The following is a 25,333-nucleotide window of genomic DNA, read 5'->3' on the forward strand; positions in this document are numbered from 1 at the left end:
AATCTTTCTTCATACATCAGTCCTGACATCTGAGGAATCAGTCTGGTGTGCCTGGTCCTGCCATACTTCATGTGTATTTTTACTCAACAAACATCCATTGCCATTCGTGCAGTCTCTCATTAAAGTTCGAACTTCTCGCAAGTTTATCAAACAATGTTTATCTCAGTGCAGCTTCCAGTTTTTTGTTCAATGATTGTACTTTGATTTTATGATCCTTTGATTTCATAATAGTGGTTACTGAGACCAATCTTGTCTTCTATCCGGAACACTGTTAGGTGTTCCTTCCCCATTCCCATAACTATCCTGCTGGAGTGTTTAGCATTAGTTAGTGTGTTTCTTTCTGATGGAGTAGATGCCAACAAATACAGCCTTTACTAACAATACCGAGGTTAATATTCACCTGCATATTTTGTAAGAGTAAATATTCAGTTAATATGTCAAACTTCAGTTTCTTTTACTAATTATTTATTAATTAATCAAATTGGTCATAACTGGATTCTAAATGTGCCACATGTTTGGTGATGAACACTAGAATTAGACAGCACTATTGTAAAAGGAATCTGAGTTAACTGGAGCAGGATGTATTTTAAACTGCTGGTATGTACTATCCAGTTGTTGATCAAAGTGCAGTGTCTAGATAAACATTGGAGATAGCCTCCTACCTTGTCAGCATTGGAATGGCACATTGAACAGAGGACAAACTCTAAGGGAGAAATAAATCGTCCTAAAGAAAAGTCTAATAAAATTAACTGCTTAAATAAATGTATGGTAATAGCAAACTGTTTACTAAGGAGGGCATTCATGACTACATTACTGACGAATTCTCTTCACTCAATAAATAATCCAAGTTATAATTGCATGCTTATTTTAAATATGATGATGTAAAACTTGCAAAGTTTAAAAGTTTGAGAATCATTGACGTATTTATCAAAATGATCGGCAAGTAAATTCTATGTTACTGCTAAAATGAAATGTTACCTAGTGAACATGCTGAGGCATGTGCATCATACGCCTCAAGTAATATCAAGAATGTGTTGTATATAAATTAAAGACATTCCTGCCATTGTGTAATATTGCCTAAACGATATTTTCAGAAAAGAGGAAATGAAGACTTTATGTGTTAGGTAAGAACGTGACAAGTTTACAAATCTATATTCATTTCAACTTACAAAAATGTAGCTAATTCCAGTATGTGTCTATTCAGGGTAGCTTTCCATAAATAGATGGATTCTTTCAATATTAGACTATGGTTTAGGAGTTCAGGACGTTACTAAGGTTCTTGACTCATGTAACCTTATTCAGGAATTGGTTAATCATCTGGTGATCTGACAGCTAAATAGGTGATATGGCTGAAGTTGAGCTGTAACAGTTGTGGTAATAATTGGTAAAAATGTTGTCAGTTGTTGCCTGGAGTCATTCCGAGCACCGAGAATGATTGTGCTACTTTTGCAGGCCAATGCTGTGAGTCCATAGACATTGCTGCAGGTGTTTTTCAGACTAGTATCCTATAGGTGCAACTAGTTGTTCCAATACAGCTACAACATTGACATCTACTTGACAGGCTGGAAAATTGTCTGGTTATGTTTTGTGCGCAAAAAGCAAGAAAAATCCAATCTTGCTAATTATTATCTCAACAATCTACTCTCAAACATTAGCTAAGTGATGAAGGTATCATTGACAGTGCTACCAACATGCACTTACTTACCAATAACCTGCTTAGTTTTAGTTTTGCCAACACCTCTTGCTCCAAGCCTCTCAAATTTAATCCAAACGAACAAAAACACTGAATTCCAGTGATGAGGTGAGAGTGATCTTCTCTTTAAGAAGAGAGGCTTCTCTTTAAGCTCATTACTTGTGTCATGCATGTGTTTGTTGTCTTCTTTTCGGATAATAAAACTCCACTCTCTTTCACTCAAGAAATCCTTGAAATTGGTAGTCCTCAATTTTTTTTTTATCTGGTTTTCGAAATTAGGTGAAGTTTGGCAACTACATGCTAAAAAGGAAATAATAAAACAGGTATTTATTGTGACAAGTGGGGTTGGAAGAAAGAGAGGAACCACGACTTCTCCTCACCTGGTTATAACATTTCCTTAATAATGGATCTCAGCATTTCTCCTTTCATACATGTTCATGTAACCTTCCTATAATTTTGGTTTTCCGTCTTTCTTGAATAGGGGCAGTACGTTTGTATTTTTCTAATATCTTGCACTCCTTCTAGAATGTAAGGGATTTTGAAAAATTACAGCCAACCTGTCCACCATAACTGATCTTCATTGATTTACAAATAATGGCAAACCTTTTTAGGATATTATCAGGATATTCATGAGAACTACCGCTGTGAGGTGAAAACAACCTTTATACTGAAAGACAGGAGAATGCTGATTGTTTGGCAAGTGGACAGTTAAGTCAGTTAGATGATGACTGACAGTTAAATACCAAGCTTTGTTAAAATTTTAACTCAGGTACTTGGCTGTCAGAAATGAACCAGCCACCTCATTTGCCAAGTTGAAACCGGCGGAGAGCATGTTTCTGCTTACAAAGAGCATGTAATGTATGTAGTTTCCAGTACATGCAAGTGGATCACAGTGTGAGCCTGAGTGACAATTGGTTGTCAGTGTAATTTTTGCACAAGTTATATTTAATTTTGCACACCATGTAGTCAAGGGCTAATTGGAGATGATTAATATCTTTATTGATATGAACGGTTGAAAGTAATGCAGGTCCGTGTGACATGAGGTACATAATTTATATATGTATGTGTGTATACAATTTATTTTAGGGTTTGGAGTTTGAATGAGTGTTACATGGGTTTTGATTCATTTGTAAAGGTATGGTAAACTCACTACAGTATCAGAAGGTCATAAGACTGCTCCCTAGTCTTGAAATCCCCCATCTTAGGGAAAAGACAGCCACCATTAGCTCTATCCAAACACCTCATTTTTTATAAACTTCTATAAGTCACCTCTCAACCTCCTAAACTGCAGAGAAGGAACATCCTAGCTTATCCAACCTTCCTTTATAACTAAAACCTTCCATAACCGGCAACATCCTGGTAAATCTCTTCTGAGCATTCTTGCAGTTAATAATATCCTTCCTAAAACTAAAACTGGACACAGTACTTCAGAAGAGGCCTCACCAATGTCCTGTACAACCTCAGCATGACTTCTTTTTCAAACAGCTAAAAGTTTAAGTTTTTTTTAAGCGCCTAGCGGACCCGGAAGCTGGTGCCGTGCTAGGTTACCTGGGTAGGGTTTTTTTCTTATATAAGCGCGCAGCTCCGAGCCTTCGGCCTCACTCTCTCGGCGGACCAAGTAACGGCTGTCTGGTGGTGTTTTTGTAGTCGCGGGGTAAGTCCAGTTCGTGCTTTTTTTCAAACAGCTAAAAGTTTTAAAGTTTTTTTAAGCGCCTAGCGGACCCGGAAGCTGGTGCCGTGCTAGGTTACCTGGGTAGGGTTTTTTCTTATATAAGCGCGCAGGCGAGGAACCCGAGGCACTACAGGGGTAGAGCCTCCCACCCGCCCTCCTCCTCTAACCTAATAATAAGACCCGTTGTGGCAAGCAGGTAAGTGCTGCATTTTGCTTGTTTGTTTCTTTAGATTTAGTTTTAAAGCTTACTTTTAGAGTGATGGCCGTGCAGGCAGTGCAATGTTCCTCTTGTAACATGTATGAGGTGAGGGAAGCCATTAGCATCCCTGCTGATTACACTTGCAAGAAGTGCATCCATCTCCAGCTCCTCCAAGACCGTGTTAGGGAACTGGAGCTGGAGTTGGATGAACTGCAGATCATTCGGGAGGCAGAGGTGGTCATAGATCAGAGCTTTAGGGAAGTAGTTACACCGAAAGTTATAGACAGATGGGTGACAGTGAGGGGGAGTGGGAGGAACCAGCCAGTGCAGGGACCCCCTGCGGTCATTCCCCTCAAGAACAAGTATACCGTTTTGGATACTTGTGGGGGGGATGGCTTATCAGGGGTAAGCAACGAGGTTCAGGCCTCTGGCACGGAGCCTGGCCCCGTTGCTCAGAAGGGAAGGGTGGAGAAAGTTAGAGCGATAGTTCTTGGAGACTCAATAGTGAGGGGCACAGATAGGCGGTTTTGTGGGGGCGACAGAGACTCATGATTGGTATGTTGCCTCCCAGGTGCAAGGGTACGTGATGTCTCTGATCGTGTTTTCCGGGTCCTTAAGGGGGAGGGGGAGCAGCCCCAGATCGTGGTCCACGTTGGCACCAACGACATAGGTAGGAAGAGGGGTGAGAATGTCAGGCAGGCTTTCAGGGAGCTAGGTTGGAAGCTCAGAGCTAGAACAAACAGAGTTGTTGTCTCTGGTTTGTTACCCGTGCCACGTGATAGAGAGTCGAGGAATAGGGAGAGAGAGCAGTTAAATGCGTGGCTACAGGCATGGTGCAGGAGGGAGGGATTCCGGTTTCTGGACGACTGGGGTTCTTTCTGGGGAAGGTGGGACCTCTATAAACAGGATGGTCTGCACCTGAACCTGAGGGGCACCAGTATCCTTGGGGGGAGGTTTGCTAGTGCTCTTTGGGAGGGTTTAAACTAACTCTGCAGGGGCATGGGAACCTGGACTGTAGCTTCAGGGTACAGGACCTTGAGTGTAGGGAGGTTAGGAACAAGGCATCGATTTCAAAGGAGGGTGCCTGTAAACAGAAAGGTGGCTTGAAGTGTGTATACTTCAATGCCAGAAGTATAAGAAATAAGGTAGGTGAGCTTGCAACGTGGGTTTGTACCTGGGACTTCGATGTTGTGGCCATTACAGAGACGTGGGTAGAACAGGGGCAGGAATGGCTGTTGCAGGTTCCAGGGTTTTAATGTTTTAGTAGGGTCAGACATGGGGGTAAAAGAGGGGGAGGTGTGGCATTGCTTGTCAAGGATAGCATTACAGCGGTGGAAAGGACGATGGAGGAAGATTTGCCATATGAGGTAGTTTGGGCTGAGGTTAGAAATAGGAAAGGTGAGGTCACCCTGTTAGGTGTTTTCTACAGGCCTCCCAATAGTCCGAGAGAAGTAGAAGGTAGTATTGCGAGGATGATTCAGAAGAGTGAAAGTAGCAGGGTGGTTGTTATGGGGGACTTTAACTTCCCAGATATTGACTGGGAAAGCTATAGCTCGAGTTCGTTAGATGGGTTGGTGTTTGTCCAATGTGTGCAGGAGGGTTTCCTGACACAATATGTAGACAGGCCAACAAGAGGTGAGGCTATACTGGATTTGGTTCTAGGTAATGAACCAGGCCAGGTGTTAGACTTGGAGATAGGTGAGCACTTCGGGGACAGTGACCACAACTCGGTGACTTTTACTTTAGTGATGGAGAGGGATAAGTGTGCACTGCAGGGCAAGAGTTATAGCTGGGGGCAGGGAAATTATGATGCGGTGAGGCATTACTTAGGATGCGTGGATTGGAAAAACAGGCTTCAGGAGAAGAACACTGATGATATGTGGAGATTGTTCAAGGAACACCTATTGAGTGTCCTTGATAAGTATGTACCAGTCAGGCAGGGAGTAAAGGGTCTTGTGAGGGAGCCGTGGTTTAATAGGGAATTGGAATCCCTTGTGAAAGGGAAGAGGGCGGCCTATGTAAGGATGAGGCGTGAAGGTTCAATTGGGGCGATTGAGAGTTATAAGGTAGCCAGGAAGGATCTGAAGAGAGAGCTAAGAGCAGCGAGAAGGGGACATGAAAAGTCCTTAGTTGGTAGGATTAGGGAAAACCCAAAGGCTTTCTATAGGTATGTCAGGAATAAAAGGATGACTAGGGTAGGTATCGGTCCAGTCAAGGATAGTAGTGGGAAGTTGTGCGTGGAGGCGGAGGAGATTGGTGAGACACTAAATCAATACTTTTCATCAGTATTCACTCAGGAACGGGACTCTGTTGCTGGTGTGGATATTGAGTCACAAGTGATTAGAATGGATGGCCTTGAAGTATGTAGGGAGGAGGTTTTGGGAATACTGGAAAGGATGAAAATAGATAAGTCTCCTGGGCCTGACGGCATTTACCCTAGGATCCTCTGGGAAGCTAGGGAGGAGATAGCAGAGCCATTGGCCTTGATTTTTATGTCGTCATTGTCAACGGGAATAGTACCAGAAGACTGGAGGATAGCGAATGTGGTCCCCTTGTTCAAGAAGGGGAGTAGGGACAGCCCGAGTAACTATAGGCCAGTGAGTCTCACTTCTGTTGTGGGCAAAGTCTTAGAGAGAATTGTAAGGGATAAGATTTATGAACATCTGGATAGGAATAATGTGATCAAGGATAGTCAGCATGGTTTTGTGAAGGGCAGGTCGTGCCTCACAAACCTTATTGAGTTCTTTGAGAAGGTGACTAAGGAGGTGGATGAGGGTAAAGCAGTAGATGTGGTGTATATGGATTTTAGCAAGGCGTTCGATAAGGTACCCCATGGTAGGCTAATGCAAAAACTACGAAGGTATGGCATTGAGGGTGCATTAGAGGTTTGGATTAGGAATTGGCTGGCTGGAAGGAGACAGAGGATAGTAGTTGATGGACTAGGTTCATCTTGGAGTGCAGTTACTAGCGGTGTACCACAGGGATCTGTTTTGGGACCGTTGCTGTTTGTCATCTTTATAAATGATCTAGAGGAGGGGCTTGAAAGCTGGGTGAGCAAGTTTGCGGATGACACAAAGGTCGGTGGAGTTATGGACAGTGAAGAAGGATGTGGCAGGTTACAGCGGGATATAGATAAGTTGCAGAGCTGGGCAGAAAGGTGGCAGATGGAATTCAATGTAGCTAAGTGTGAAGTCATTCACTTTGGTAGGAGTAACAAGAAGATGGATTACTGGGCTAATGGTAGGCTACTTGGTAGTGTGGATGAGCAGAGGGATCTTGGTGTCCATGTACACAGATCTCTGAAAGTTGCCACCCAGGTAAATAGTGCTGTGAGGAAGGCATATGGTGTACTGGGCTTTATTGGTAGAGGAATTGAGTTCCGGATTCCAGAGGTCATGTTGCAGTTGTATAAGACTCTGGTGTGGCCTCATCTGGAGTATTGTGTGCAGTTTTTGTCGCCATACTATAGGAAGGATGTGGAGGCATTGGAACGAGTGCAGAGGAGGTTTACCAGGATGTTGCTTGGCATGGTAGGAAGATCGTATGAGGAAAGGCTGAGGCACTTGGGGCTGTTCTCATTGGAGAAAAGAAGGTTTAGGGGAGATTTGATAGAGGTGTACAAGATGATTAGGGGTTTAGATAGGGTAGACACTGAGAACCTTTTACCGCTAATGGAGTCAGCTGTTACTAGGGGACACAGCTTTAAATTAAAGGGTGGTAGGTATAGGACAGATGTTAGGGGTAGATTCTTTACGCAGCGGGTTGTGAGTTCATGGAATGCCCTGCCAGTAGCAGTGGTGAACTCTCCCTCTTTATGGTCATTTAAGCGGGCATTGGATAAGCATATGGAGGTTATTGGGCTAGTGTAGGTTAGGTAGGATTTGGTCGGCGCAACATCGAGGGCCGAAGGGCCTGTACTGCGCTGTATTTTTCTATGTTCTATGAATTCCTATACTCAAACTACCGAGCAATGAAGACAAGCGTGCCAAACACCTCTTTAACCATCGTGTCTATATGTGATGCAAACTTCAAAGAAATATGTATCTGACATCCTAGGGCCCTCTGTTCTGCAACAGATTAGATTCCCCTACAGTGTGGAAACAGGCCCTTCAGCCCCAACAAGTCCACACCGACCCTCCGAAGAGTAACCCACGCAGACCCATTTCCCTCTGACTAATGCTCCTGACACTACGGGCAATTTAACATGGCCAATTCACTGACCTGTACATCTTTGGACTGTGGGAGGAAACCCACGCAGACACAGGGAGAATGTGCAAACTCCACGCAGACAGTCGCCCGAGGCTGGGATCGAACCTGGATTCCTGGCGCTGATGCAGTAGTGGTAACCATTCAGCCATTGATCCATTTGATCAAGATCCCTTTGTAATCTTAGAAAACCTTCTTCACTGCCTACTGTGCCACCAATTTTCATGTCATTTGCAAACGTACTAACAATGCCCTCTATATTCTCATCCAAATCATTTATATAAATGACAAACAAAAGAGGGCTCAGAACTGATCCCTGCAGAACATCACTAGTGACAGGCGTCCAGTCTGAAAAGCAACCCTCCACTACCAATCTCTGACCCCTGACAATTATCTACCCAACTGGCAAGCTCACCCTGAATCCCATGTGTCCTAACTTTACTAATTAGGAGAAAGTGAGGACTGCAAATGCTGGAGACCAGAGGTAAAGAGAGTGGCACTGGAAAAGCACAGCAGGTCAGGCAGCTTTCAAGAAGCAGGAGGGTCAACGTTTCGGGCATAAGCCCTTCATCATGAATATGTGGAGTTGGTGGTCCAAGGGGGCTGAGAGGGGTGTGGTTGGCGCAAAGATAGCTAGGAATGCGATAAGTGGATTAAGTGTGGTTTGATGGTGATAGGTTGGAGTGGAGGATGAAATGGATAGTTGGGAAGGAAGAAGGACAGGTAGTGAGGGCTAAATATAGGATGGGGAATAGGTCTGGGTGGCTTATTCTTCGGAGGGTCAGTGTGGACTTGTTGGGCCAAAGGATCCGTTTCCACATTGTAGGAATTCTATATGTTTCCCTCCCCACCCCTTTCAGCATTTCACAGAGACCATTCCCTCTGTGAATCCCTTGTTAGATCCACACCCCCTTACAACGCAGCCTTCACTCCTGGCACCTTCCCTTGCCATCACAAGAGGTGTAAAACCTGTGCCCACAGATCACCCCTCACCTCTGTCTAAGGTGCAAAAGGATCCTTTCATATCAGGCAGAGATTTTCCTGCACCTCCAAACCCCTCTCGATGTCATCTCATCTTCATTGGGGAGACAGGACTCCAACTTGTGGAATGTTTCAGAGAACACCTCTGGGACACACGCACTAAACAACCCCAAAGTCCTGTGGCCGATCACTTCAACACCCCACCCCGCCAACCCGAAACTCCACCAAGGACATGCACATCCTGGGCCTCCTCCACCGCCAAATCTTAGCCACCTGACGATTGGAGGAAGATCATTTCATCTTCTGCCTTGGGACCCTCTAACCACACGAAATCAATGTCAATATCACCAGTTTCCTCATCTCCCCTCCCTGCACCTTATCTCAGATCCAACCCTCCAACTTGGCACTGCCCTCTTGAATGTCCTACCTGTCCATCTTCCTTCCTCCCCATCCGTTCCACCCTCCACTCCGACCTGTCACCATCACCCCTACCTTATCCACTTATTGCATTCCTAGCTATCTTTCCCCCCCCCCAAGCCCCAACTCCCTCCCATTTATTTCTCAGCCCCCTTGGACCCCCACCATCCCCCACCCAAAGCACATTCCTGATGAAGAGCTTATGCTCAAAATGTTGACTCTTCTGCTCCTCAGATGCTGCCTGACTGGCTGTGCTTTTCCAGCACCGCACTTTTTAACTTTACTAATTAGTCTACTGTGCAGAACCTTGTCAAAGGCTTTGCAAAAGTCCCAAGTAAACAGCATCTACTGCTCTGTCCTCATCAATTGTTTCGGTAACTTTCTCAATAAACTCAATTAAATTTGAGAGACACAGTTTTCCTCACACAAAATCATGCTGACTATCCCTAATTAATCTTTGCCTCTCTAAATGTCCACAAATCCCATCTTTTAAAATCACCTCCAACAAATGACCCACAATCGAAGTCAGACCACAGGTCTTCAGAGTCCTGGGTTTTCCTTATAACCTCCTCAAACAAATGTACAATATTAGCCACCCTCCAGTCATCAGGCACCTCACCTGTAGTTATAGATGATGCAAATATTTCTGCAAGGGGTCTCGCAATGTCCTTCCTTACTGCCCAAAACATTCTAGGTGCATTAGATTAGGTCCCGGAGATTTATTCATCTTTATAACCTCTGAGACCTCCCAAATTTCCTCTTAGATAGTGTGAACTGTTTTTAAAACATCAAGATTTATTTCTCTGTATTCTCTCAACTCCATTTCTTTCTCCACAATAAAAACTGACACAAAATACTTATTTAGTATCTTTCTCACCTCCTGAGGTTCAACGCAAAGGTGACCTCCTTGACCTTTAAGGGGCCTACCCTCTCTCTAGTTACCCTCTTTCTCCTAATTTATTTGTAGAATCTCTTTGGCAGATAAGGGTAAGGATAATCCAATGTTATTTTATATCCCCTCTTCACGTTCCTGATTTCGTTTAGAAGAATCCTCTGACGCTCTTATATTGATTAAGAGATTCAATTAACCAAGTTGTCTATTTCTAAAATAAGATCCTCTTTTATTATTGACTAGAACCTCAGTTTCTTCATTCATCCAGACAGGAAAAAGATGCCTCTCAACTCTCGTCATCACACCGTTGAAAGTGTCTCACTTGTCAGATGTCCTTTTATCTGCAAACAGTCTACTCCAATTAAATTTTGTAAGTTCTTGTCTCATACCCTTAAAATTTGCCTTACTCCAAATCAAGGCAGGACCTATACAATTAATGGTAGGGTCCTGGGGAGAGTTGATGAACAAAGAGACCTTGGAGTGCAGGTTCCTTGAAAGTGGAGTCGCAGGTGGATAGGAAGGCGAGGAAAGCATTTGGTATGCTTGCCTTTATTGGCCAGTAGATTGCATATAGGAGTTGGGAGATCATGTTGTGGCTGTACAAGACATTGGCCACTTTTGGAATATTGTGTTAAATTCTGGTCTGTATGCCTTGGGAAAGATTGTGTTAAACTTGAAAGAGTTCAGAAAAGATTTACAAAGATGGTTGCGAGGGTTGAAAAATTTGAGCTACTGGCAGAGGATGAATAGGTGGGGCTATTTTCCCTGGAGCATCAGAGGTTGAGGGGTGACTTTATAGAAATTTTTAAATCATGAGGAGAATGGTAAAGATGAATGGCCAAGGTCTTTTCCTCGTGGTGGGCAAGTCATAGGTTTAAGGTGAGAGGGGAAATATTTAAAAGGGACCTCAGGGATAACTTTTTCATGCAGAGGGTGGTGCTGAAATGGAATGAGCTGCCTACAGAAGTGGTGGAAGTTGGTACAATTGCAACATTTAAAATGGATCTGGATGGGTATATGAATAAGAAGGGTTTAGAGGAATTTGGGCCAAATGCTGATAAATGGGAGTAGATTAATTTAGGATATCTAAATTATGGGTGAGGTGGACTAAAGGATCTGTTTCCTTGCTGTCTGTCTCTATGACCCTATGATTCTATAACAAATGAAGCTGGCTAGTTCACACTGCTGCTATATAGATGTAACATAAGTGGTGTTTGCCATCTAATAGGGTGTTACCATCAAGCCAAAATGACATTCTGTCTATCACACAAATGAATGATGTGGTATATGAATTTTAGTGCTGTTTTGATGTGTGTAGATTATTCTTCCACTAAACTAGTGAATTGTATCAAACAAAAGGATTCTGGGTAATCCTGAGAAGGATGCTGGGTAATCCAGGATGGAGTGCGGGAAAAAATTGTGGCTGTAAGAGCTGCTCCTTTTTTGAAATTTCATAAGTTTTGGAAGAGATTTCCTTGAATCCCAGGAGCAGCAGTTACTGTTTTATATACTGTAGCATTGTTTTGGAACTTTTGGGGACAAAAGATCAAAACACCGGCATTTTTAAAAGGAGAAAGAAAGGCATGGTCAGAGAAAGAAATCTATACTGCTGTAGGACACAGCAGTGAATTTGCACAGTTACTGCCTTTTCTGTTTGAGTTCAAGTATCCCTGGACATCAGAGTGCATCTAGCAAAAAATAACAAACAGTGGAATTCACAGCTGACCTTGGAGGAACCTGTGTGGGAGAGCTCACAGCACAGGAACAGATAAGTGCATAGTTTTTAAGTAAAGCCTTGCTGTAAACCTACAATAGTGAGTAGAGTGGGTTCTTTCTTGATTGTGTTTTTTTGAGATCTGTCTCTTCATTAAATTTTGAAAATATAAGCCATAAGTATTAAGTTCATCTAGAGCAGTGTTTTTATGAACAACAAGATGGTGCTATTTTCTCGGTCTGTAGATTGTGAAGGAGCAAAGATGGCCTTTAGTAAGATGATGTGCTCTTTCTGTCAAATGTGCAAGGTTAGGGAGAGTTTCCATGTTACTGATGATTATGTCTGCAGGTAGTTTCTTTGGTTGTGATCCTGTCAGATCACATGGATCGGTTGGAGCAGCAGTCATAGGCAATAAGGAATTTGCAGGAGCTAGAGGGTGTGATGGATGGCAATTATAGGAAGGGGGAAATGCCGCAGATACAGTCAGGTGAATGGGTTAATGCCAGGAAAGGTAAGAGAGATACACAGGTAGTGGCTATCCCTATCTCGAACAAGTATGCTGCTTTGGAAAATGTACGGGTGATGGACTCTCAGGTGAATGTAGCATGAACAGTCAAGTTTCTGGTATCAAGAAAGGGTCTAATGTAATGAAGGGTACATCGGGTTCCAAGCGATCGATTGTGTTAGGGGACTCTCTAGTCAGACACAGACGGACGTTTCTGTGGCCAGCAGTGAAACAATCAGAATGGTATGTTGCTTCCCTGGTGCCAGGATTAAGGATATCTCAGAGAGGATGCAGAATGTTCTCAAGGGAAGAAGAACCACCAGGACGTCATTGTACCCATTAGAACTAATGACATAGGAAGGGAAAAGGATAATATTCAGAAGGGAGAATATAGAAAGCTAGGCAGGAATTTAAAAAAGGAGATCCTCGAAGATAGTAATATCTACATTACTCCCAGTGTTATGAGTTAGTGAGGGTAGAAATAGGAGGATAAGGCAGATGATTGTTTGGCTGAGGAGCTGGTGCAGGGGAGAGGGTTCACAATTTTGGATCATTGGAATCTCTTCTGGGTTAGAAGTGACCTATACAAGAAAGATGGATTGCACCTAAATTGGAAGGGGAATAACGTACTGGCAGGGAATTTTGCCATAGCTGCTCAGGAGGATTTAAACTGGTAAGGCGGGGGCTAGGATGCAGGGAAATAATGAGGAAGGAGATCAATCTGAGACTGGTACAGGTGGAAAAAGGAGTCAGTGAAACAATCAGGGCAGGAAGGAACAAGGCAGAGAACAAGGTAGGATTGATAAATTAAACTGCATTTATTTCAATGCAAGAGGCCCAACAGGAAAGGCAGATGAACTCAAGGCATGGTTAGGAACATGGGACTGGGATATCATAGCAATTACAGAAACATGGCTCAGGGATGGGCAGGACAGGCAACTTAATTTTCTAGGATACAAATGCTAAAGGAAAGACAGAAAGGGGGGCAAGAAAGTAGGGGGAGTGGCGTTTTTGATAAGGGATAACATTATGGCTGTATTTGGGGAGGATGTTCCTGGGAATACATCCAGGGAAGTTATTTGGGTGGAACTCAGAATTAGGAAAGGGATGATCGCCTCCTTGGGATTACACTATAGACCCCCCCCCACCAATTGTAACCAGGAAATTGAGAAACAAATTTGTAAGGATATCTCAGTTATCTGTAAGAATAATAGGGTGGTTATGGTGGAAATTTTAACTTCCCAAACATGGATTGTGACTGCCATAGTGTTTAGGGTTTAGATGGAGAGGAATTTGGTAGGTGCATACAAGAAAATCTTCTGATTCAGTATCTGGATGTACCTACTAGAGAAGTGGCAAAACATGGCATACTCTTGGGAAATAAGGCAGGGCAGGTGACTGAGGTGTCAGTGGGGGAGCACTTTGGGGCCAGCGACCACAATTCTATTAGTTTTAAAATAATGATGGAAAAGGATAGACCAGATCTAAAAGTCGAAGTTCCAAATTGTAGGAAGGCCAATTTTGACAATGTTAGGCAACAACTTTCAAAGGTTGATTGGGGGCAAAAGTTTGCAGGTAAAGGCATAGCAATAAAATGGGAAGCCTTCAGAAATGAGATAACGAGAGTCCAGAGACAGCATATACCTGTTAGGGTGAAAGGCAATGCGAGATGATTAGAGAAATTGAGGTTTTTGTTAAGAAAAAGAAAGAAGCATATGTCAGGTATAGACAGCAATGATTGTGTGAATCCTTAGAAGAGTATAAAGGCAGGAGGAGTATACTTAAGAGGGAAATCAGGAGGACAAAAAGGGTACATGAGATATCTTTGGCAAATAGGATAAAGGAGAATTCAAAGGGATTTTATAAATATATTAAGGACAAAAGGGTAACTAGGGAGAGAGTAGAGCCCCTCAAAGATCAACAAGGCAGCCTATGTGTGGAACTGCAGGAGATGGGGAAGATACTAAACGAGTATTTTGCATCAGTGTTTGCTGTGGAGAAAGCCATGGAAGATATAGAATATGGGGAAATAGATGGTGAAATCTTGAAAAATATCCATCTAATAGATGAGGCGGTGCTGGATGCTTTAACACGCATAAAAGTGGATAAATCCCCAGGACCTGATCAGATGTACCCTAGAACTCTGTCTGAAGCTAGCGAAATGATTGTTGGGCCCCTTGCTGAGGTGTTTGCGTCATCAATAGTCACAGGTGAGGTGCCGGAAGACTGGAGGTTGGCTATCGTGGTGCCACTATTGAAGAAAGGTGGTAAGGAGAAGCCGGGGAACTCTCGACAAGTGAGCCTGCCATCATGTTTGGCAGGTTGTTGGAGATAAACCTGAGAAACAGGATTTGCATGCATTTAGAAAGGCAAGGACTGATTAGGGATAATCAACGTGGCTTTGTGAGTGGGAAATCATGTCTCACAATCTTGATTGAGTTTTTTGAAGAAGTAACAAAGAGGATTGATGAGGGCAGAGCGGTAGATGTGATCTATATGGACTTCAGGAAGACGTTCAACAAGGTTCCCCATGGGAGACTGGTTAGCAAGATCAGATTTTCATAGAATACAGGGAGAACTAGCCATTTGGATGCAGAACTGGCTCAAAGGTAGAAGAAAGAGGGTGTGGTGGAGGGTTGCTTTTCAGACTGGAGGTCTGTGACCAGTGTTGTGCCACAAGGATCGGTGCTGGGTCCACTACTTTTCATCATTTATGTAAATGATTTGGATATGAACATATGAGATATAGTTAATAAGTTTGCAGATGACTCCAAAATTGGAGGTGTAGTGGACAGCAAAGAAGTTTACCTCTGATTTTAATTTAGATAAATGTGAGGTGCTGCATTTTGGAAAGGCAAATCAGAGCAGGGCATAATGGGAAGGTCCTAGCGAGTGTTGCTGAACAAAGAGACCTTGGAGTGCAGATTCATATTTGCTTGAAAGTGGAGTCACAGGTAAGTAGGATAGTGAAGAAAGCATTTGGTATGCTTTCCTTTGTTGGTCAGAGCATTGACTATAGGATTTGGAAGGTCATGTCGAGGCTGTACTGGACATTGATTAGATCCCTTTTGGAATATTGTGTGCAATTCTGAACTCCCTCCTTTTGGAAGGATGTTGTGAAACTTGAAAGTGCTCAGAAAAGGTTTCCAAGGATGTTGCTAGGGTTGGAAGATTGGAGCTACAGGAAAAGGCTGAATAGGCTGGGTCTGTTTTTCACTGAGCATTGGAGGCTGGGGGTGACGTTATAGAATTTTACAAAATCATGAGGGGCATGGATAGGGTAAATAGACAAGATCTTTTCCCTGGGTTGGGGGAGTCCAGTACTGGAGGATGTAGGTTTACAGCAAGAGCAGAAAAAAGTTATAAGGGACCTAAGGGGCAACTTTTTCATACAGAGGGTGGTGCGTGTGTGGAATGTGCTGCCAAAGGAAGTGATGAAAGCTTGTACAATTGCAACACTTAAAAGACTTAAAAGATGGGTATATGAATAGGAAGAGTTTGGAGGGATATGGGCCAGATAGTGGCAGGTGGGACTAGATTGGGTTGGGATATCTGGTTAGCATGGACATTTCCGTGCTGTAAATCTCTATGACTCTATTTGGAGTACTGTGTACAGTTTTGGTCACCTGTTGAACAAAGTAACAATTGCTTTAGAAACAGTTCAGATTGGTTCATCTGATTTATTAAGAGTGAAAGACCTTTGATGAAAAGCTAAGCATAGTAGGCTACACTCACTGGAGTTTAAAAGAATGCAAGGTAATATTTGTGCTATTTCATTTCTTCACCAAAATTGATTTTATACTTTGATCTTCTGAGCTGCTGCCATTCCTTATTGCTGTGTTGATCTCATCCTTTATGAGCAGAGCTTTCCACCGCCTTTTCCTTTCTTTATGATTAGTACAGCCTTTGTGCTTTTAATCCTATCCTTTTGCCATTTTTCTCTGGTCTGATCCTGTTTTGTTGCTGAACTCTTATTTTTGTAAACTATATCTCTTTCTGTCACACTCCTCTATCCTGTACTGTTGCTTTGGTCTTTCTGTAACTTGCTAAATTACTCTTCCCTGAAACACTCTGCACCTCCTGACCCATACACTGCTTCTCCTCAGCCACTGTTTGTTTTAAAATTCTCCCTTTGTCTCTCCAGCCCTGGTTATTCAGTTCGTCAGGGCATTGGACACAGCCTGGTTCAAATAAACCTCAGCCCAAAGAAACAGCTCTCTTTCCTGGATAGAGGTTCCAGTGCCCAAGAATCAAAACTAATTTCTTTGACATCAATCTTTGAGCTATACTTTCAACTCTGATCTTATTTATTCATTGTCAATTTGCTGGTGGCCCAAGTAGTAGTTCAAAGACTTGGGGATCCCAGTGTGCAAGGAGATCTGATGCTCACAGGCTGGCAGTGGGGGGGAGGATGTTGATTTCTGATGGTGGTCCAGGAAACAGATGGTGATCGGGGTTTTCCACGAGGTGATGAGGCGAGCAGATAGTTTATATGAGTGGACAGGCTGGGAGGATTGACTGTTTACAGTCCAGCTTGTAGGGCCGTGAGGAAACTCTTCCGCTCCTCTTGGTCTCTGTTGATTCGGTCCTTCATGCCACGGGGAATCTTGGCATAGAGGATAGTGCAATCCCATTACAGTATTTAAATGACCAAACAATATTCCATAGTAGGTCACTCCCTCACTCAACCTCAGTTAAACTTGGAAATTGGAGTGTTTCAATCTGGTTTGATTCTTTTTCCTAATACTATGCATTTTAAGCTTTCAGAGTATCCTAGGCCATGTTTTTTTTTGGGAATTAATACTACCCACCGAGCTACAATTTCTACCTAAGAAATTATTTGCATTTATACTGTGATAATGTGAAGTCATCCATTTTGATAGGAATAGCAATAATAACGGTGATTATTTGAATGGTAAGAAATTGCAGCATGTTGCTGAGCAGAGGGACCTGGGTGTCCCTATGCATCAATGCAGAAAGTTGGTTTGCAGGTACAACAGATAATTAAGAAGGCAAATGGAATTTTGTCCTTTATTGCTAGAGGGGTGATTTTAAAAGCAGAGAGGTTATGTTGCAGCTGTATAGGGTGCTGGTGAGGCCACACCTGGAAAACTATGTACAGTTTTGGTCTCCTTACTTGAGAAAGGATGTACTGGCACTGGAAGGGGTGCAGAGGAAATTGACTAGGTTGATTCCTGAGTATAGCGCGTTGGCCTATGAGGAAAGACTCAGTGGAATATTCTTCATTGGAATTTAGGAGAATGAGGGGGAAATCAATTAGGCACTGTTGCAGGACAAATGCCTTGATCAACTTGGGACAATAAAGCACACAGAAACAGGAAATGAATAAGATATCTCAGTAATCTGTATTGGTTAGAGGATAAATATATCATTCAGGAGAATTCTCATTTTCAAACAGTATGACTATTGAACCAGGGTGTCAGAATGCGGTCTCATCAGAAAGAACATGAGCAACCTCTAGAAATTTCAGTTGTCATGGAAATGCTTGTGAGTTATTCTGTCTCTGTGATCTAAAAGATATTGTAAGAATTGAATTTATAAGTGAAGTAATTGGAGGGATGGAGTGGAATGGAACAGCAGCTTATCAGATTGTCTCAGTTTAAGCCAATTGAAAGATGCTTCCCTCAAAACTCCAAAGCTGTTTCTCCTGTAACAATGATGCATAGGAGTCTATACGACTCTATAATAAGCTACCCTCCCTACTCTATTACGACTTCCTAACCTTCCTACTCTATCAGATTATGACTGATAATGATGAACAACATTCTCTCAACACTGTGCAGCAACCCAAATGTTTCTGCTTGAATCATACACAATTTGGACCTTACAAGTCAATATTTAAAGCACTCACATATTTTCCAAACGACGTTGGTGAGGTCCACATATATGCTATCATGCTATAAATATAACATATTTAGTTACAATCACTTCCAAGTATTTCTAACCATTAGTTAATTTCTGTACAATTGGTGGTGAAGTTATTTTTGTCTTTTTTATTGATGTTGCGTGGGTAAAATTAATTAATGGAGCATTATTTGCCCATCCCTAATTGCCCAGAGGACAATTAAGAATCAAATTACTTTAAGTCTGGAGTCACACGTAAATTAAACCAGATAAGGACAGCAGTTTTCCTTGCCGTGAGTTTCTTACCATTGCCTTGAACATGAGTGAACAAGATAGGTTTTTATAAGAATTCCCAATGGCTACATGGTCAGCATTAGGTCAGCTTTTATTATCAAATATATTTCTAATGGAATTCAAATTTTATCAAAGCAATAGCCTGGGGATTTAGGTTACTTGTCCAGTGAGAGTACCACTACACTACCACCTCCTATTAAAAAAAAGATAAACATAATACCGGAATAGTTTCCCACCAATTCAGTGGTGGCAGGATCGTACAATGGTTAGCACTGCTGCCACACAATGCCAGGGACCAGGATTTGATTCCAGCCTTGGGTGATTGTCTGTGTGGATTTTGCATATTCTCCCTGAATGGGTTTACTCCGGATCCTCCCATAGTCCAAAGATGTGCAGACTAGGTGAGTTAGCCATAATAACTGTTGGGTTTCGGGGATCCGTGGGTCTGGGTGGAACACTTTTCAGAGGACTGGTGCAGACTTGATGAGCTGAATGTCCTCTTTCTGCTCTGTATGGATTTTATGAATTCAAAATAAAGCCTCCCACTCCTAGACCTGACACTGACTGTACTGAGAAATACAAAGTGATCAAATCATCCTGTTATAGCGTCGTACAGTCATTGAGATGTACAGCATAGAAACAGACCCTTTGGTCCAACTCGTCCATACCGACCAAATGTCCTAACCCTATTTGCCAGCACTTGGCCCATATCCCTCTAAACTCTTACAAATCACACACTCATCCAGATGTCTTTTAAATACTGTAATTGTACCAGCCTCCACCACTTCCTCTGGCAGCTCATTCTATACATGCACCACTCTCTGTGTGAAAACATTGCCCCTTAGGTCTCTTTTATATCTTTCCCCTCTCATCCCAAACCTATGCTCTCTAGTTCTGGATTCCGCCACCCCAGGGAAAAGACCTTGTCTATTTCTCCTATCCATACACCTCATGACTTTATAAACCTCTATAAGGTCACCCCTCAGCCTCTGACACTCCAGTGAAAATAGACCCAGCCTATTCAACCTCTATGGATAGGTCAAATCCTCCAACCGTGGCAACATCCTTGTAATTCTTTCCTGAATCCTTTCAAGTTTCACAAGATCCTTCCGATAGAAAGGAGACCAGAATTGCATGCAATATTCCAAAAATGATCTAATCAACATCCTGTACAGCTGCAACATGACCTCCCAACTCCTGTACTCAATACTCTGACCATAAAGGAAAGAATACCAAACACATTCTTCACTATCCTATCCACATGCGATTCTACTTTCAAGGACCTATGAAACTGCATTCCAAGGTCTCTTTGTTCAGCAACACTCACTAGGACCTTACCATTAAGTGAATAAGTCCTGCTAAGACTTTCATTTCCAAAATGCAGCACCTTGCATTTATCCAAATTAATCTCCATCTGCCACTCCTCGACCCATTGGCCAATCTGATCAAGATCCCATTGTACTCTGAGGTAGCCTTCTTGCTGTCTGCTACACCTCCAATTTTGGTGTCATCTACAAACTTACTAACTGTACCTCTTATGTTCACATCCAAATCATTTATATAAATGACAAAAAGTAGTGGACCTGGCACTCCACTGGTCACAGGCCTCAAATCTGAAAAACAATCCTCCACCATCACCCTCTGTCTTCTACCTTTGAGCCAGTTCTGTATCCAAATGGCTAGGTCTCCCTGTATTCCATGAGATTTAACCTTCCTAACCAGTCTCTCATGAGGAACCTTGTCGAACACCTTACTGAAGTCCATACAGATCATGTCCACTGCTCTGCCCTCATCAATCTTCTTTGTTACTTCTTCAAAAACCTCAATCAAGTTTGTGAGACGTGATCTCCCATGCACAAAGCTGATTATCCCTAATCAGTCCTTGCCTTTCTAAATACATGTACATCCTATGTCTCAGGATTCCCTCCAACAACTTGTCCACCACCACCAGGCTCACCAGTTTATAGTTCCCTGGCTTTTCCTTACCTTTCTTAAATAGTGGCACCACATTAGTCAACCTCCAGTTTTCTGGCACTTCACCTGTGACTATCGATGGTACAAATATCTCAGTAAGGGGCCCAACAATCACTTCCCTAGCTTCCCACAGAGTTCTAGGTCTCATTACATGAAGTGTTTTCCATTTTTCTATGGAAATTGCTGCAAAGGTTGCCAGCTCAAGTTTGATAGATAACCAGTGAACGGGGGAAATTGTGGACTGTGGCCTTTATATTCATGCTTGTAGTGAAAGGGAGATCTGTGACACTCACTCAGTTAAAAAACTGCACCACTAATTTGATTGCCAGCTGCAGCAAGAATGTCTTCTTGCTGAGGAATGGATTTATTGCCAAGATGACTGGAGTGGCTTACTGGTGTGAAGCATTCCCAGCAAAACCAATCCCCTCTAATATCAAGAACTGAAGACACTCTGTGATCGTCTCTATATTAATGTTCCTCTGCACTCCAGTTGCTCAGTCCTGTCAAAGTTCGAGAAGAATTGGGGCAGCGTGGTTAAGTGGGGGATGCCTCTGTATTACTGGTGGCCTGTAGAACTTTGGTGAGTGAATTTCAATTATTTTCAATGTTTTATTTGCTTTAATATTAATTGCAACTTCTCATCCTCACTCCACCACCCCATCTCAACTCTTCTGCAAATTTGACAGAATTGAGCAGGTGGAGTATAGAGGAACTGGTGGTATAGCAGTAGCCTGGGGAGCAGATTGAAACATTTTTTGTGAGTTCCAGGTGTGATATAGTGGAGAGTGTAGGTATGCTGATACCTACACTTTCCTGTCACACTGCTGAGCAAGCTTTACAAGAACAGCCAAAGTAAATCGTTAGCCTACTACTGTAGTATTTACAATCTGCTCAAGTTTCCATGAACTTCAACTTTCAGATTTAAGTGTCAGTTAAATCAACGTTCAGTTGCATTGCTCAGAGCTACCTATGATTGGGACTGCAAGATTTGGATCAGTGTTGCTTTTCTGGTCAAATTTTAAGAAAAAATTCAGAGGATGCACGCTTCTCCTGCTGGAGCAGCATCCCGAGTTGTCCTTGAGAAGGTGGTCATGACCTGCTTTGTGAGCCACTACACTCTGTTTGACAATGATATGCTCACAATGCAGTTAGGGAGGAAGTTCCAGGATTATGGTCCAGAGACACTGAAGGAATAGCAATATATCCAAGTCAGGATGATGAGTGGCTTCAAGGCTAACTTCCAGGTGGTGGTGTTCTCAAATGTCTGTTTCCTTTGTCCCTCTAAATGGTCATGGTCATGAATTTGGAAGGTGCAGTTTAAGGAAGCTTGGTGAATTTCTGCAATGCATTTTGTACATCATATATATTCTGTTACTGTGCATTGACAGTGAAGGGCATGCATTTGTGGCAATCAAGTGGTCACTTGCTGATACTGTCATGGACAAAAGCACATGCAGCTGGCAGATTGGCAAGGATGAGGTCAAGAATGTTTTTCCCACTTGTTGGTTCCATCATCACCTGATGCAGACCTAGCCTTGCAGCAATGACCTTCAGTTGGTAATGCTGCTGCCGAGCCACTCTTGGTAATAGTGATTAAAGTCACCTACCCAGAGTACATTCTTCATATTTCACAGAACCACAGACTGGCACAGAAGGAGGCCATTGACACATCCTGTACCTGCTCTTCAAATGAGCATACTTACCTAGTGCTGATGTGCTACCTTACCCCCAGTCTCTTGCACACTATTTCTATTCAAATAATCATCCAATGTCCACTTGAATGTCTCAATTGGACGTGCCTCCACCACATTTTCAGGCAGTGCATTCCATTTCCTAACTACTCGCTATGTGAAAACATTTTTTCTCACATCATTCTTGCTTCTTTTGCACATCATTTTAAATCTATCCTCTTTCATTCTTGCTCCTTTTACCAGGGAGAACAGCTTCTTTCCATCTATTCTCTCCAGTCCGCCAATGTTTTTGGAAATGTTGGTCAGTTCTCCACACCCCCCACCAACCCAACCTCCACCCCCGGCACCTTCCCCTGCAACCGCAGGAAATGTAAAACTTGCGCCCACACCTCCACACTCACTTCCCTCCAAGGCCCCAAGGGATCCTTCCATATCTGCCACAAGTTCACCTGTACCTCCACACACATCATCTATTGCATCTGCTGCACCCGATGTGGCCTCCTCTATATTGGTGAGACAGGCCGCTTACTTGCGGAACGCTCCAGAGAACACCTCAGGGACGCCCGGACCAACCAACCCAACCACCCCGTGGCTCAACACTTTAACTCTCCCTCCCACTCCACCGAGGACATGCAGGTCCTTGGACTCCTCCACCGGCAGAACATAACAACACGACGGCTGGAGGAGGAGTGCCTCATCTTCCGCCTGGGAACCCTCCAACCACAAGGTATGAATTCAGATTTCTCCAGTTTCCTCATTTCCCCTCCCCCCGACCTTGTCTCAGTCGGTTCCCTCAACTCAGCACCGCCCTCCTAACCTGCAATCTTCTTCCTGACCTCTCCGCCCCCATCCCACTCCGGCCTATCACCCTCACCTTGACCTCCTTCCACCTATCCCACCTCCATCGCCCCTCCCCCAAGTCCCTCCTCCCTACCTTTTATCTTAGCCTGCTTGGCTACTCTCTCTCATTCCTGATGAAGGGCTTATGCTCGAAACATCGAATTCTCTATTCCTGAGATGCTGCCTGGCCTGCTGTGCTTTGACCAGCAACACATTTTCAGTTCTCATCTTAGCTTTCTTCTCCCCAGGGAGAACTGTCCCAAAGTCTTCAATCTGTGCTCCTAACTGAAATTCCTCATTCCTGGTATCATTCTTGGAAATAACTTACTCCAGTGCAACTCTTAACACACCTAGTGATTCCTCCTATTATTGATCTACATGGAGGGATAGTGTGTGATAATCAATAGGAAATGGCAGTGATGCTCTGATGCTTTGTGTGATTGAGGATTAGTGATAATGACACCTCAACAGGACATCTGTCTCCTGACTATGCATTAATATGCTGCTATTTTTTGCTGAGGTTGCCAAGTTATGGTGCTGTTTGTTGTCTTGGGCATTGTTTGTAAAGTATGATTTCATAGTGTATCTGTCAGACTGTGGCACTAGTCTGTGAGACAACTCTCCCACTTTGGGTATGAGATCCCAAATGTTAGTCGGGAGAATTTGCAAGGTCAGCAGGGTTGTGTGTACCATTGTCATCTCTGGTTGCTAGGTTAATCATATTTCTCAGCATCTGGAGTTAGGTGTAGGTTGGAGCCCCTCCCCTAAAAGGCCAAATAGGTTTTTGCAACAATCAAGAATGGTTTCATGGAGCATCATTAAATCCTTAATTCCAGATGTTTTTAAATTCATGTTTCTCTATGCGCCATGAAAGCTTGGAAACCAGAGTATTACCTGGATCATTGAATTATTAACAAAAACAGAAATTGCTGAAAAAGCTTGGCAGGTCTGGCAGCATCTGTGGAGAGAAATCAGAATTGATGTTTTGAGTCAAGTGACCTTTCCTCAGAACTAATCACTGAATTACTAGTCCAATAACAGTAGCACTATGGCATCATCTATCAAGATTACAATCACCTCGTAGCTTAATGGACTATTTATTTGCAGTTGATAAATATCACCCTCCAATTCTTTCCTTAATCTGTTTCACAGTTAATACATTTTTACTTTTCATATCCTGACATTTTTTGTGATCCTCCTTGTTCTTGGGTCTACTTATCTGTACTTATGTAAAAAGCAAAAAAAAAAAATGCAAATCCTGGAAATCTGAAATTAAAGAAAAGAAAATGTTGGAGAAACTCAGCAGTTCTAGCAACATCTGTGGAGAGAAATAGAGTTAATGTTTTGCGTCTGATGTGACTTTCTTTTGTAGTCTGCTGCCAGACTTGCTGCATTTCTCCAGCATTTTCTCTTTTCAGATCTGCACTTATGCTTTTATTCACTTTATTTCTCTCCGTAAGCTTGATCAACACCACAAATTTCACTGACAAATTGAGATGAAGGTGATGTAATAATTCTACACCAGATGGTTCCTTCTGGCAGAACTTTCAACAGTTATTCATTAAATCCAAAGTGTAATCACTGGCAATATTCCTAAATTCAAGCAAATAAATCAATCATTGGGTAAGCTTTTCCTAACTTGCTAATTACGTATGTCAACTTAGTTCTGAATATCTTTCTTTGTTTCTATGTTTCATGCAAATTTTCTTCAATAAACTGCAAGTGTTTAAGCTCACATAATTCACAATGTACCCATCTAATACATTCTCGAGGTCCAGCTAAAGCAAGATACACAATTCTTTCTCCTATCAAGTGTAAAACACCTATTTTATCTTGACTTAACATTACTAGCTACTGGGTGAAGGCCATCTATTCCTGTAGATTGTGGTGAAAAACACTAGAAGTGTGAATCTTTTTAAGTTAATGTTAAGCATTCTGTTTAAGCAAGTTACTGTACAAGTTCAACAATACTCCTCAAAGTAATCTTTGGGACTAGCTTTGGCTGCGTTGAGGGGGAGGTGGTGCACTCTCATTGGAATAGTAATTCAGAGGTCCAGTCTGCTGATCTGGGCTCATCGATTCAAATTCCACCAATTCAGCTGATTAAATTCAATTAATAAAATTTGGAACTAAATGGCAGTGTTAAGAAACTTTCATTGTCATAAAAACTCACTTGGTTAATTGATGTTCTTCGTGAAGGGATTGCTGTGATCCTTGCACTTCAGTCCAGCTGCACAGCAATATGGTTGACTCTTAACTGCCCTCTGTGAAGATGTAGTAAGCCACTCCATTCAAAAGCAATGAGGAGAGAAAATGCTGGCCTTGCCAGTAATACCAAGATCCCATGAAAATAGAAAAAAATTTGTAACATTAGTTAATAATAAAAGTTG

At 42.7% G+C, this 25,333-nt stretch overlaps 1 long non-coding RNA gene across 1 annotated transcript; it reads right to left on the reverse strand.

Annotated features, from left to right (window-relative positions):
* Positions 1-2,141: 2,141 nt before the first annotated feature.
* Positions 2,142-25,273, reverse strand: LOC132836625 (uncharacterized). The gene is made up of 3 exons (XR_009647384.1): positions 25,117-25,273; positions 23,838-23,901; positions 2,142-2,214 (listed from the first exon to the last, which is right to left on the reverse strand). It is a non-coding gene; the product is annotated as an uncharacterized LOC132836625 (long non-coding RNA).
* Positions 25,274-25,333: the final 60 nt, after the last annotated feature.

This window comes from Hemiscyllium ocellatum, chromosome 3 (assembly GCF_020745735.1).
Source record: "Hemiscyllium ocellatum isolate sHemOce1 chromosome 3, sHemOce1.pat.X.cur, whole genome shotgun sequence".
Classification (NCBI taxonomy): domain Eukaryota; kingdom Metazoa; phylum Chordata; class Chondrichthyes; order Orectolobiformes; family Hemiscylliidae; genus Hemiscyllium; species Hemiscyllium ocellatum.